The following is an 11,916-nucleotide window of genomic DNA, read 5'->3' as shown; positions in this document are numbered from 1 at the left end:
ACAGCTGCTAAAAACCACTTAGTTTATCTAGATCTGGGTGAAATAAATAGTAATCTGGCACTTCTCGTCTTTTTTTTTTTTTTTTTTTTTGAGACCAGTGTCTCTTTGTCGCCAAGGCTGGAGTGCAGCGGCGCGATCTCAGCTCACTGCAATCTCCGCCTCCCGGGTTCAAGCGATTCTCCTGCCTCAGCCTCCCGAGTAGCTGTTTACCTACAGGCGCCCGCCACCACGCCCGGCTAATTTTTTGTATTTTCAGTAGAGACGGGGGTTTCACCGTGGTAGCCAGGATGGTCTCGATCTCTTGACCTAGTGATCCGCCCGCCTCGGCCTCCCAAAGTGCCGGGATTAGAGGCCTGAGCCACCGCGCCCGGGCCATTGTCTTTTATCTCACTACACATTTTTCTAATTTTATTTATTGTGTATTTTACTTACACAAGGATGTAAGCTCCACGAGGGCAGGGATTTTTGTCAGTTCACCACTACATTCTTAGCTCTTGGAGCAATGCCTTGCATATGGCAAGCATTTAATGAACATTTACAGATGGAGGAAGAAACAACTGCAGGAAGGAGAGAAAGGAAGGCCAGAGGCAGGACGAGAGGAAGAAGCGAGAGCAAGGAAGGAAAAAGGAAGTGGAAGAGGAAAGAAGGTAGGCTGGGTTCTCCCAGACCCGCTTCGAGTCCAGCAGGCAGCGCGAAACTCCCACCAGAACTACAACTCCCGGCAGGCCCCGGGGCTCAGGGCGGGCCGCTGCGGCCCAGGCGGGACAGGGCGCTCCTCCCGCTGGGCCCCCGGCGTGCCTTGCGAGCGCAGGCAAGGCCGCAGTGCCAGCCGGAACTTGTGGTTCGGACCGTGGGTGGGGGTGGGGCCGGGGCCGGGCCTGGAGGCGGGCGGGGGCCGGGGGCGGGCGCCTGCCCCTCCCCCGTCACTTCCTGCCGGGCTGCGGGCGCCTGAGCGGCTCTTCAGCGTTTGCGCCGGCGGCTGCCGCGTCTCTCGGCTCCCGCTTCCTTTGACCGCCTCCCCCCGCCCGGCCCGGCGGCGCCCGCCTCCTCCACGGCCACTCCGCCTCTTCCCTCCCTTCGTCCCTTCTTCCTCTCCCTTTTTTCCTTCTTCCTTCCCCTCCTCGCCGCCACCGCCCAGGACCGCCGGCCGGGGGACGAGCTCGGAGCAGCAGCCAGGTGAGGCGGCCGGGCCGGGCCGGGCCTGGTGGGGCCCTCGCGGGCGCCGCCGCGGTGGGGAGGTGGGCGGCGGGTGGGGCCTAGGCCTCGGCGGGCCCGCGCACCCCTCCGCCTTCCCCCGGGCCTCTCTCTAGCCCGCGGGGCCTTCCCGGAGGAGGCGGGTCCTCTTGCGTCCCCTCGCCTCGGGGCGCCCTGAGGCCTGGCCCCGGGCGCCCCCATCCCCTCCAGCCCTCACCGGTGCCACAAACAGGTGCTGCGGCCGCCTTTCCTCGTCCCGCATGGCGCGCGCGGGGATGCCGAAGTTATTCCCGGGGCTGGGGCGCAGGGTGGGGGGAGAGGGGTGTCCCTGCTTCAGGTCCCCGAGGGCTGGAGCCTCTCAGTGTCGCCGGCCCAGGTCTGTAGCTTAGTGGTTAAGAGCACGGCCCAGGTGTCCAAAACGGGTGCCAAACCCGGCTCTGCCCCGTTAGGCAAGACACTTAAAAAGTCTTTGTGTCTTCGTTGGAAAAGGGGCTGCTAATACCGTCCCTGCCTCTTAAGGTTCAGTGAAATGGGGCGTGTAAAGCGCTTATCAGAGTGCCAGACCCACAGCGTGTCCCAGTAAACCGTCTGCATAATTTATTAGCGTGATATGAAGGTATAATTTAATGGGCAGAGTGGATAGAAGTTGACCTACCTATCCGTTTGGGTTTCTTAGAGGCTGCAGTGTTCCGCGTGCCCATGTCCAGAGCCAGGGCATTGTTTTGAGTTGTTAACATCTGAAAGGGGCGTACGCTTAATTGGGACACTGTAGTTGACAGTCTGTAAACGATGGATGCTGTTTCTTTCCATCTCCGCTTAGGCAACTGCAGGATATTCACCATCTCCCGCAGGATGAGCAACCTGTCCATTTCCCCCCGCCCCGCCATCATCCAGCTTCTTGTTGTCATTCCATTTCTGGGAAAGTTGCTGGCAGAAGCTTCCCTTGAGTTGAGCAAACCTATCTGGAGCACTTGCTGTGTGTTGGGCTCTGAAGGGGGGTGTACGGAGATGGAAAAATTTGTCTGTCTTGTCTTGCTCTACACCTCGATAAGTTTTTTTTCGCGGAAGCTTTGCTTATATTTCCCCCTCCCTGTTGGCTGACTTTCCTTTTAAGCCCTTGCCCCGCCTCCGTGTTGCAGTATTGCTTGTGTGGAAGTTTTCTTCTGTTCCGCGAAGATACGTGCTTCAGTCTGTTCTGCCACTGTTCTTCGGCTGTGTGGAAGTTTTTAAGGTCACACTTCTCTTCTGCTTGTAGCTTTCATTGTTAAGAGCGTGGTGGAGTTAAATCAGGTTCCCGGTTGATTTTGGCGTTTCAGGAATCCGTGCTTACCAAGTGTAAATTACATTGCTACTTGTTGAGGTAAAAACTAAAAATACAGTTGGAGTGTAGAGGGAGCAGTTTCGGTTATCCTGGTGACAGGTGGGATTTTTAGAACAGCAACTTTATTAAAACATACTGGGTTTTTAAAAATTCTGTACTTAGTTTTATAGGTGTACTCTAAGGAAATGCAACTTACGGGTGTTCAATTTTATATGAGTAAGGAGTGTGTGTTTACCTGAGTGATCCTCCTGTATCTTAGGATTGTTTTAGGCATTAAATTTCCTTAGTGAACTGAAACTATTTTGATTTATACCCATCTCTTAACACACATGCGGCAAAGTGGCCTCCTTGTTTTTGACATTTTCCTAGAATTTTCTGACAGTCTTACCATTGTTTATAATTTAAAATGTTTGTTTGAATTTTTTTTTTTTTTTTTTTGAGACAGTCTCACGCTGTCGCCCAGGCTGGAGTGCAGTGGCGCGATTTCGGCTCATTTCAACCTCTGCCACCCTGGTTCAAGCGATTCTCCTGTCTCAGCCTCCCGAGTAGCTGGGATTACAGACGCCCGCCACCGCGCCGTGTTAATTTTTGTAGTTTTCGTAGAGACGGGGTTTTGCCATGTTGGCCAGACTGGTCTCGAACTCCTAACCTCGTGATCCACCCTCCTAGGCCTCCATAAGCAGGTTAGGCGCGGTGGCTCACGCCTGTAATCCCAGAACTTTTGGGAGGCCGAGGCGGGTGGATCACGAGGTCAGGAGATGGAGACTATCTCTTGAGCCGGGTGTGGTGGCGGGCGCCTGCAGTCCCAGCTACTCCCGAGGCTGAGACAGGAGAATCGCTTGAACCCGGGAGGTGGAGGTTGCCTGGGCGACAGAGAGAGACTCTCTCCAAAAAAACAAAAACAAAAAAAACACATAAGCAAACAACTATACAAGCAGTATAAAGCATGTCTAATACTGCCATATCACAATGGCATATTGCAATAGGGAAATGGTATTTTAAATACCATTTTTAAAAAACCTTTTATTCTGGAAAACATGCGAAACTCGAATAGTATGGAGAACCCCATGTGTTAGTCACTCACTTAGCTTTGACAATTATTAACTCATAGCCAAGGTCGGTTTTGTTTCATGTTGTATCCCCCCACACAAACTAGATTATTTTGAAACAAATCTTAAACATTGTGTCACAACATTAGCGATTTTGACTTTTACCAGATTGCCCCAGATTAAGGTCACAAAATTTACTTTTAGTAGAATAATAGTTCTCATTTTTGTTTGCTGGACTTCCCTTCTCTGTTTATACATGATTTCTGTACAGCAGAAAAGAAGAAGAAAATTAACTCTTGATCCAATGCCTTCAGCTCCTCAAAATCAAAATACAACCTTGCTGCTTTATTGTGTACAAAAGCAAAAATTCTTGAGCTATTAATGACTATAATTGAAAAGCAAACAAATACAGATTTCCCCAGTCCTGTTTTGGCAGAGACCTGCCTTTTAACTCACTTTAATAGAGATAACTTTGTGTCAAAGTTAAACTACAGTTAATAATTCATAATGAAAACTTAAAATGTTTCTTTACAGTAGTTGTGTAAAGATACTGCTGTTACCTTAGGTTAAGAATTAAGCAAAAGATAATCTTCTAACATAGAACTGTTTTCCAAAGAGCCCCCGTCTGCCCTATTTCCAAATAACAAATTTAGCAAATATGAATGAAACCTTAATTTTTGTGAATAGTATGAAATCACAGCATAAGTGTTCACGTTTTTCTTTCTTGTGTCTAAAAGATCTCTCTTACAATGGAAGTTGACAGGAATATTATAAATATTATAAATGTCTTTGTTGCATAACTTTCAAATTTCTAGTCGTGAATAGTTTTCAGCTTTTAGGTCTGTTATTTGAGTTTTGTAGGTGTACTTTGAGCTTGATCAGGTACAGTGGAAATGTTACATGTTATGTTTTAGTTATGACTACCTGGAAGATGGGGAAAGATACACCTCTTAAAATTGATTTAGGAAAGAAACACCAATTTAGTATCTGGGAAAGGACACAACACATTTTTAAAAATGTGTAGTGCTTCCCATTAAGCTTAACGTAAAACTTTTAAGCATTGAGAATTGTTACCATAAATATAGTTTCTTGAGAATAAGTTGCTCTCTTTTATGTTTCAGCCAGAAAGCCCATGTATATACAGATTACAGCAGGTCCTTGAATAATGTTGTTTCAAGATAATGTTGAGAAAAAAAACTGTCTGTGGAGTTTACACGTTCTCCCTATCCCTGCATGGGTTTTCTCTGGGTACTCTTGATTTCCTCCCACATCCCAAAGCTGTGCACGTGAGGTTCACTGGTGTGTGGAGCTGTGTGTGTAAGTGTGAGTGCTTTCTGCAGTGGATGTCCTGTCCGGGACTGGTTCCAGCCTTGCACCCTAAGCTGCTGAGATAGGCTCCAGCCACCCCAACCCTGAACTGGATTAAGTGGTAAAAAAAAATTTTTTTTTGAGATGGAGTTTAGCTCTTGTCACCCAGGCTGCAGTGCAATGGTGCAGTCTCGGCTTACTGCAACCCCATGCCTGTAATCCCAGCACTTTTGGAGGCTGAGGTGGGCAGATCACCTGAGGTCAGGAGTTGGAGACCAGCCTGGCCAGCATGGCGAAACCCCGTCTCTACTAAAAATTAAAAAAATTAGCCGGGCTGGGTGGCGGGCACCTATAATCCCAGCTACTCAGGAGGCTGAGGCAGGAGAGTTGCTTGAACCTGGGAAGCAGAGGTTGCAGTGAGCGGTTATCGTGCCATTGCACTCCAGCCGGGGCAACAAGAGCGAAAGTACTTCTCAAAAAAAAAAAAAAAAAAGGCATGTATACTTCACATTTATTTCAGTGTTTAATATTCGAAGTGTTTGGTCTTTATTTAAAAGTTTGGTGATATTTTTCTGATGAGAAATATGCCCTAGAACCTAACTCTTGTTTGTATCAATAAGCGTGTGTTAGTCGAAAGTCTGTTTCCAAGAACCTACCCCTTATGTTAAGAGAGGATTTACTGTATTTTAAGTTTAGAAATGGCCATGACTCATGGAACTCTCCTCCATCCCCATTCTAAAGTCCAGATCATTAATATCATTCTGGGTGTTATCAAAATGGATACTGCTTCATCCAGTCTCTCTCCCCAATACCACAAGGTAGTCTCAGTTTGTGGGGCAACTTTCTTTGAGCCTTTTTACTGGATTGAGTAAGAGTGTAATTCAGTATAAAGATGAAACTTTCATGAAAAGGGTGTCTTTTTGTGGGATTCCACAAGCCAATCCCAGAGTTTGTCGCCCAGGCTGGTCTTGAACTCCTGAGCTCAAGTGATCTTCCCACCTCAGCCTCCTTAGTAGCTGGGATTATAGGCAGAGGCCTTGTTTTCATGAGCCTCTAAATTGGATCTTCTTATTTGATGTGATACCCAGTGACACAGAATTGTTCAATTTGAGGAAATATAAATTCCTCCCCTCTCAGATAAGAGCTTTGGAGTTGCTTTTCTCTCAGAATGGGATTTTAGAGCTTTCAAAAATGTTTAGAGAATTTTATGACAGATTTGTTTCACACTAGACCTATAACAGGTTATTTTACATTGACTTCTGGTGATGGAGACATTTGTGGTTGAAATGCTTCTCGTGTAATTTTCTACATGAGCTTTTCTTTAAATAAAACTTCACCAGAGTCAAGGCTGTATACCATTTGTGCTGTTCCAAAAAATATAAATTGCCAGTTATCAGTTGAACTATGAGAGGACATGTTAGTTGCTGTGGTTATTTACCCCCACCATTTTATTATGAAAAATTTCAAACATATAACAAAGTTTATGAAGTTTTATTGTACATCTCTTTAGATACCATCTACTTTCTATTTTTGCCTCCCTGTTTCATGGTGCTGAACACCGTCTACTTTTTTTTTTTTTTTTTTTTTTTTGAGATGGAGTCTGGCTCTGTTACCCAGGCTGGAGTGCAGTGGTGTGATCTCGGCTCACTGCAAGCTCCACCTCCTGGGTTCATGCCATTCTCCTGCCTCAGCCTCCCGAGTAGCTGGGACTACAGGTGCCCGCCACCATGCCTGGCTAATTTTTTTGTGTTTTTAGTAGAGATGGGGTTTCACCGTGTTAGCTAGAATGGTCTCGATCTCCTGACCTTGTGATCCGCCCACCTCGGCCTCCCGAAGTGCTGGGATTACAGGCGTGAGCCACTGTGCCCGGCATACCATCTGCTCTTTGTCATGAACATTTTACCATACAGTATTATGAAGCTTGAATAATGTTGGCCAAATCCATTGTTCTCACCTGCTAAGGAGATAATAGGATTATAAATATATAGCTGTGTTGATCTTATCAAATGCCATGGGATGGATGGGCTTGGATATCTGTCTTGTTGACAGCTTAATGCTCTGAACTAGAAAACCTTACTGCAGAGAAAAGTAATATTTTTAAAGTGGTAAAATGGGAATTACTGCAAATAGCTTAATTTGTTTTTTAAGTGTTTACATTCCCATACTAGTGAATAAGGTTGATGTAACAGTGATTTATGTCACCAGATAAATGGAAGTAGAGAAAAATTTCTGCAGGCTGTTAATTGCTGTATATTTTCTGGGATTACATATGTTTATTTGTTAAAGAAGTAGACTCAGGGAGCTCCCTCAAAGTATATTTACTGGAAGCAAAAGTGGAAAAATCTATTTGAGAAAGTGTTTGCTTTCGATTAAAAATTAGTCTTCTAAATATCAAATCTGTAACCCATCTGGCATCTGTTTAATCTGGAATCTAATTTGGGAAAGAAGTGTGATGACTATGTGGGTTTATAACAGTAATGGAAGCAAAACTGGCCATTTTATTATAATAGAAATTTTGTGTCATGTCTCCCAGACAATAAAGGCTAAGAAAATCTATTTAAATACATTGGGGTCTTTTCCCCTGAATAAACATGATTGCTGAGGGTTAAACCTTCATTAGATTGCCTCTGCTTTTTTTTTTTTTTTTTTTTTTTTTTTTTTTGAGACAGTCTTGCTCTGTTGCCCAGGCTGGAATGCAGAGGTATCATCTCGGCTCACTGCAACCTCCACCTCCTGGGTTCAAGCAATTCTCCTGCCTTAGCCTCCTGAGTAGCTGAGACTACAATTGAGCACCACCACGCCCGGCTAATTTTTTGTATTTTTAGCAGAGATGGGGTTTTGCCATGTTGCCTAGGCTGGTCTCGAACTCCTGAGCTCAGGCAATCCGCCTGCCTCAGCCTCGCAAAGTGCTAGGATTACAGGCTTGAGCCACTGTGCCCGGCCTTGCCCCTGTACTTGATGTAGCTACAGAACTGGTTGCTCAGTGAGTGGGTTGGTTTTAGTCAGCATATTCTCTGATCCTATTTAAAATTTTTTACGAGTGGAGTGTTGCTGTAAGTTTTATAGATGTTTATGTGTAAGGACAGGTTTAGTGAATTTGCTGGATAATAATATTTACTGCTATTGAGCTCTTACCATGTGCCAGGTTAGAATTACAGGGTGAAAGTTATTTTATGCAGAAAAGGAATTAAAAGGTCAGGTTGAATTTACCTAATAATATAAAAGTTGCAGTTCATTTAGCTCTTTCCTTGAACCAAAGAAAAGGGTTTCTTAGACCCTTTATGTTGTATTTCTAATACTCATAAACATCTTTGCAGCGTAAAGGTCATAATAATTGCTGAGGATGCTGATGCGCTTCCGAGGGGCCAGATAACTGGCTCAGAGTCTTGAGGTACCAAGTATTAGTTCTAGAGCACAGGCTGGTCTGGCTCCAAAGTCAGTGTTCTTTCCACTGAACCATGCTTTGTCTCTAAATTATGCTTAGGTGCTTTTTGTTTAGGATAATTGATTCTGCTTGTCACTGGTGGCCCTCCCCTGACTCTCCCCACCGCAGCAGCTAGGATGAATTTTGTTCATTAGAACCCTAGATCAATTTGAAAGAAAGTCTGGTTAAGTAATAGTCTTTTAGATGGACCCTTGAAATAGCTTTCCAGTTTACTTTTATTTGTTATGTCAAATTAAGCTAAAACTTAAAGCGGATCCAGAGGTTTGTGTGTGGGGAGGGGCTGTCTTATTAACCTTTGTGTTAAAGGAGGCCAGCTCCTAAATTACTGCTATCGTGTGTCATCAGGTTTGTTAAAAATTGCTGGCATGGTGGCCCACGCCTGTAATTCCGTCACTTTGGGAGGCCAAGGCAGGCGCATCACCTGAGGTCAGGAGTTCGAGACCAGCCTGGCCAACATGGTGAAACCCCATCTCTACTAAAAATACAAAAATTAGCTGGGTGTGGTGGTGCGTGCCTGTAATCCCAGCTACCCCGGGGGCTGAGGCAGGAGAATGGCTTGAACCCGGGAGGTGGAGTTTGCAGTGACCTGACATCGTGCCGCTGCACTTCAGCCTGGGCAACAGAGCAAGACTCTGTATCCAGGGGGAAAAAAAAAAAGAACTGTAGTCCAGGTTGTTGCTAAAAAAAAAAAATTCATTTCTTCTGAATTCTAACATTCTGCTTTAGTGGAAATGAGTTAACTAAGCTTCCAATTAACTTTATAGGATAGGTGCTGGTTGTCCTCTTTGCTTCCTAGCCCTTTCTAACATCCCTCTTGTGGCTAATACTGTTGGGAGTATTTAGTACAGCTTCCTGTTTGGAATTGAACTGCTTCCTGAACAATTTTGTTTTACTTTTGTTTGAAACGGTGATCTGAATCAGAAGCTTCTTTGGTATTCCACCTGGGCAGTCTTCTCTTATGGTTAGTCTTGAAAGGCTGGATCAGTGAAATTAAATCTGCCTTTGGATGTGAGCTTTTAGTGAAATGGTGTCTGAAGTTCCATTTTGTGTTTAACCTCAACTGAGGCTACCCTGTAGTCTGTAATGACATAGCATGTCTCATTAATCACTAATAGGTGTTGGAAATACCCCTTGGCATGAAGTGAGCAGATAATGCTGCTTACATTGTTACTATATTAGCTCCCTTCAGAGATGAGCTTTAGGATCTAACTAGATCTTGTCTGATTCTCTCCTATCTTTGCTGTTTTGAAATCCATGCCTTCTATAGATTACAATTAACTGAGGCATGAATTTTCTACCCTTGCAGATTCCACCCTGATTCAAATAGGGCCATTGTCTGCTGAAGCCATTGTGATTTTATGCAGAATGCTAGGCAGTCCTTTCCTCTGTCAGAAAGAACAATTTATGTGTAATAATAAGTCTCATTATGCTTGGAAGCTTATTTTCCTTGTTGCACAATTGAACCAACCTGCTCATGAAAGCTCCATGACCCTTTACCTAGATGACAGTCAAATATAGTTAGGCAAATAAGTTTCCTTTTGGTTTGTCATTGAGTAAACCTTTGCAACCTGTAATGTTTAGCAAGTGACTACTTCTATATAGTAATTTTCCTTTTAGTTGAGAATTTATTCAAGCACCAAACATAAAAAAGAATAAAAGTGAAATAAGCTTTCTTTTGCATAAGGGACTTTCTATAATTTGCTACTTTTTATCTTCTTTTTTTTTTTTTGAGATGGAGTTTTGCTCTTGTTGCCCAGGCTGGAGTGCAGTGGCGTGATCTCGGCTCACTGCAACCTCCACCTCCCAGGTTCAAGCGATTTTCCCACTTCAGCCTCCCGATAAGCTGAGATTACAGGTGCGTACCACCATGCCTGGCTAATTTTTTTTTTTTTTTTTTTAGATGGAGTCTTGCTCTATCGCCCAGGCTAGAGTGCAGTGGCGCGATCTTGACTCACTGCAAGCTCTGCCTCCTGGGTTCACGCCATTGTCCTGCCTCAGCCTCTGGAGTAGCTGGGACTACAGGTGCCCGCCACCATGCCCAGCTAGTTGTTTTTTTTTTTTTTTTTTTTTTTAGTGGAGATGGTGTTTCACCGTGTTAGCCAGGATGGTTTTGATCTCCTGACCTTGTGATCCACTCGCCTTGGCCTCCCAAAGTGCTGGGATTACAGGCGTGAGCCACCGTGCCTGGTTTAGTATGCATTCTTGACTGGGGAAAATTGCAGTGGTAAGTGTGCACTATATAGATATATTGATAATGATCATGATGGCTTTGGATTATCTTTTGAAATTGGAGGATTTCAAAAAATAGATTTGCATATGGAAATGTGCATTTTTGTTGGTTTTTTGAGATGGAGTCTTGCTTCATTGCCTAGGCTGGAGTGCAGTGGTGCACTCAGGGCTCACTGCAGCCTCAATCTTCTGGTCTCAAGCAGTCCTCCCATCTCAGCCTTCCAAGTAGCTGAGACTACAGGTGCATGCCATCATGCCTAGCTAGTTTTAAACTTTTTGGAGAGATGGGGTCTTCCTCTGTTTCCTAGGCTGGCCTTGAACTCCTGGGCTCAAGCAGTTCTGTCTTGGCCTCCCAAAGTGTTGGGATTACAGGCGTGAGCCACCACACCTGGCCAAAACATGAATGTTTGTATGAATCTCAGCTATCACTGTGTAAAAGTATTTGAGATCCAAATGACTGCTGTATTTCTCCTCTCTCTCTCTCTCTCTCTTTCTTTGCTAAGTTGATGACGGTTATTTTTTAGCATTGTCTTTATGTCTGACTCTAACAGCTCCTTTTTCCGTTCTTATATTTAGCTTTTTTTATGTGTGTTTAAAAATTTTTTTTTTGTTTTTGAGACGGAGTCTCACTCTGTCATCCAGGCTGGAGTGCAGTGATGTGATCTCGGCTCACTGCAAGCTCCGCCTCCTGAATTCATGCCAGTCTCCTGCCTCAGCCTCCCGAGTAGCTGAGACTACAGGCGCCCGCCACCATGCCTGGCTAATTATTTTGTATTTTTAGTAGAGACGGGGTTTCACTGTGTTAGCCAGGATGGTCTCGATCTCCTGACTTCGGGATCTGCCACCCTCGGCCTCCCAAAGTGCTGGGATTATAGGCGTGAGTCCACATGCCCCGGCCCTTAAAATTTTAAATTTTATTTTAATAGAGACAGGGTCTTGCCATGTTGCCCAGGCTGGTCTCAAACACCTGAGCTCAAGCGATCCACCTGCCTCGGCCTCCCAAAGTGCTGGGGTTACAAGCATGAGCCATCACACCTGGCCTTTATTTTTTACTTCTGCTTTGGGCTAGAAAACTGAACACCCTGGGCCAGGTGCGGTGGCTTACGCCTGTAATCGCAGCACTTTGGGAGGCCGAGGTGGGCGGATCACGAGGTCAGGAGATCGAGACCAGCCTGGCTAACATGGTGAGACCTATCTCTACTAAAAATACAAAAAATTAGCCGGGCATGGTGGCATGCACCTGTAATCCCAGCTACTCGGGAGGCTGAGGCAGGAGAATCGCTTGAACCCGGGAGGCGGAGGTTGCAATGAGCGGAGATCACGCCATTGCACTCCAGCCTGGGCAACAGAGCAAGACTCTGTCTCAAAAA

General features: G+C 45.3%; 1 protein-coding gene across 7 annotated transcripts in view; it reads left to right on the top strand.

Annotated features, from left to right (window-relative positions):
- Positions 1–881: 881 nt before the first annotated feature.
- Positions 882–11,916, top strand: part of STAU1 (staufen double-stranded RNA binding protein 1) — a 73,877-nt gene continuing 62,842 nt past the window's right edge. The window contains exons 1-2 of one of the 7 annotated variants that reach the window (XM_055104859.2): positions 1,041–1,176; positions 10,392–10,541. The gene's annotated coding sequence lies outside the window, so the exon portion shown is untranslated. Of the gene's footprint in view, positions 1,177–10,067; positions 10,173–10,391; positions 10,542–11,916 lie in introns of those variants that run through there. The other 6 variants (XM_034947785.3, XM_034947786.2, XM_055104860.2 and 3 more) reach the window with 6 other exon arrangements.

The sequence above is a fragment of the Pan paniscus genome, chromosome 21 (genome assembly GCF_029289425.2).
Source record: "Pan paniscus chromosome 21, NHGRI_mPanPan1-v2.0_pri, whole genome shotgun sequence".
NCBI lineage: Eukaryota > Metazoa > Chordata > Mammalia > Primates > Hominidae > Pan > Pan paniscus.
The sequence above is the reverse complement of the archived record's forward strand: the minus strand, read 5'-3'. Positions and strand labels throughout refer to the sequence as shown.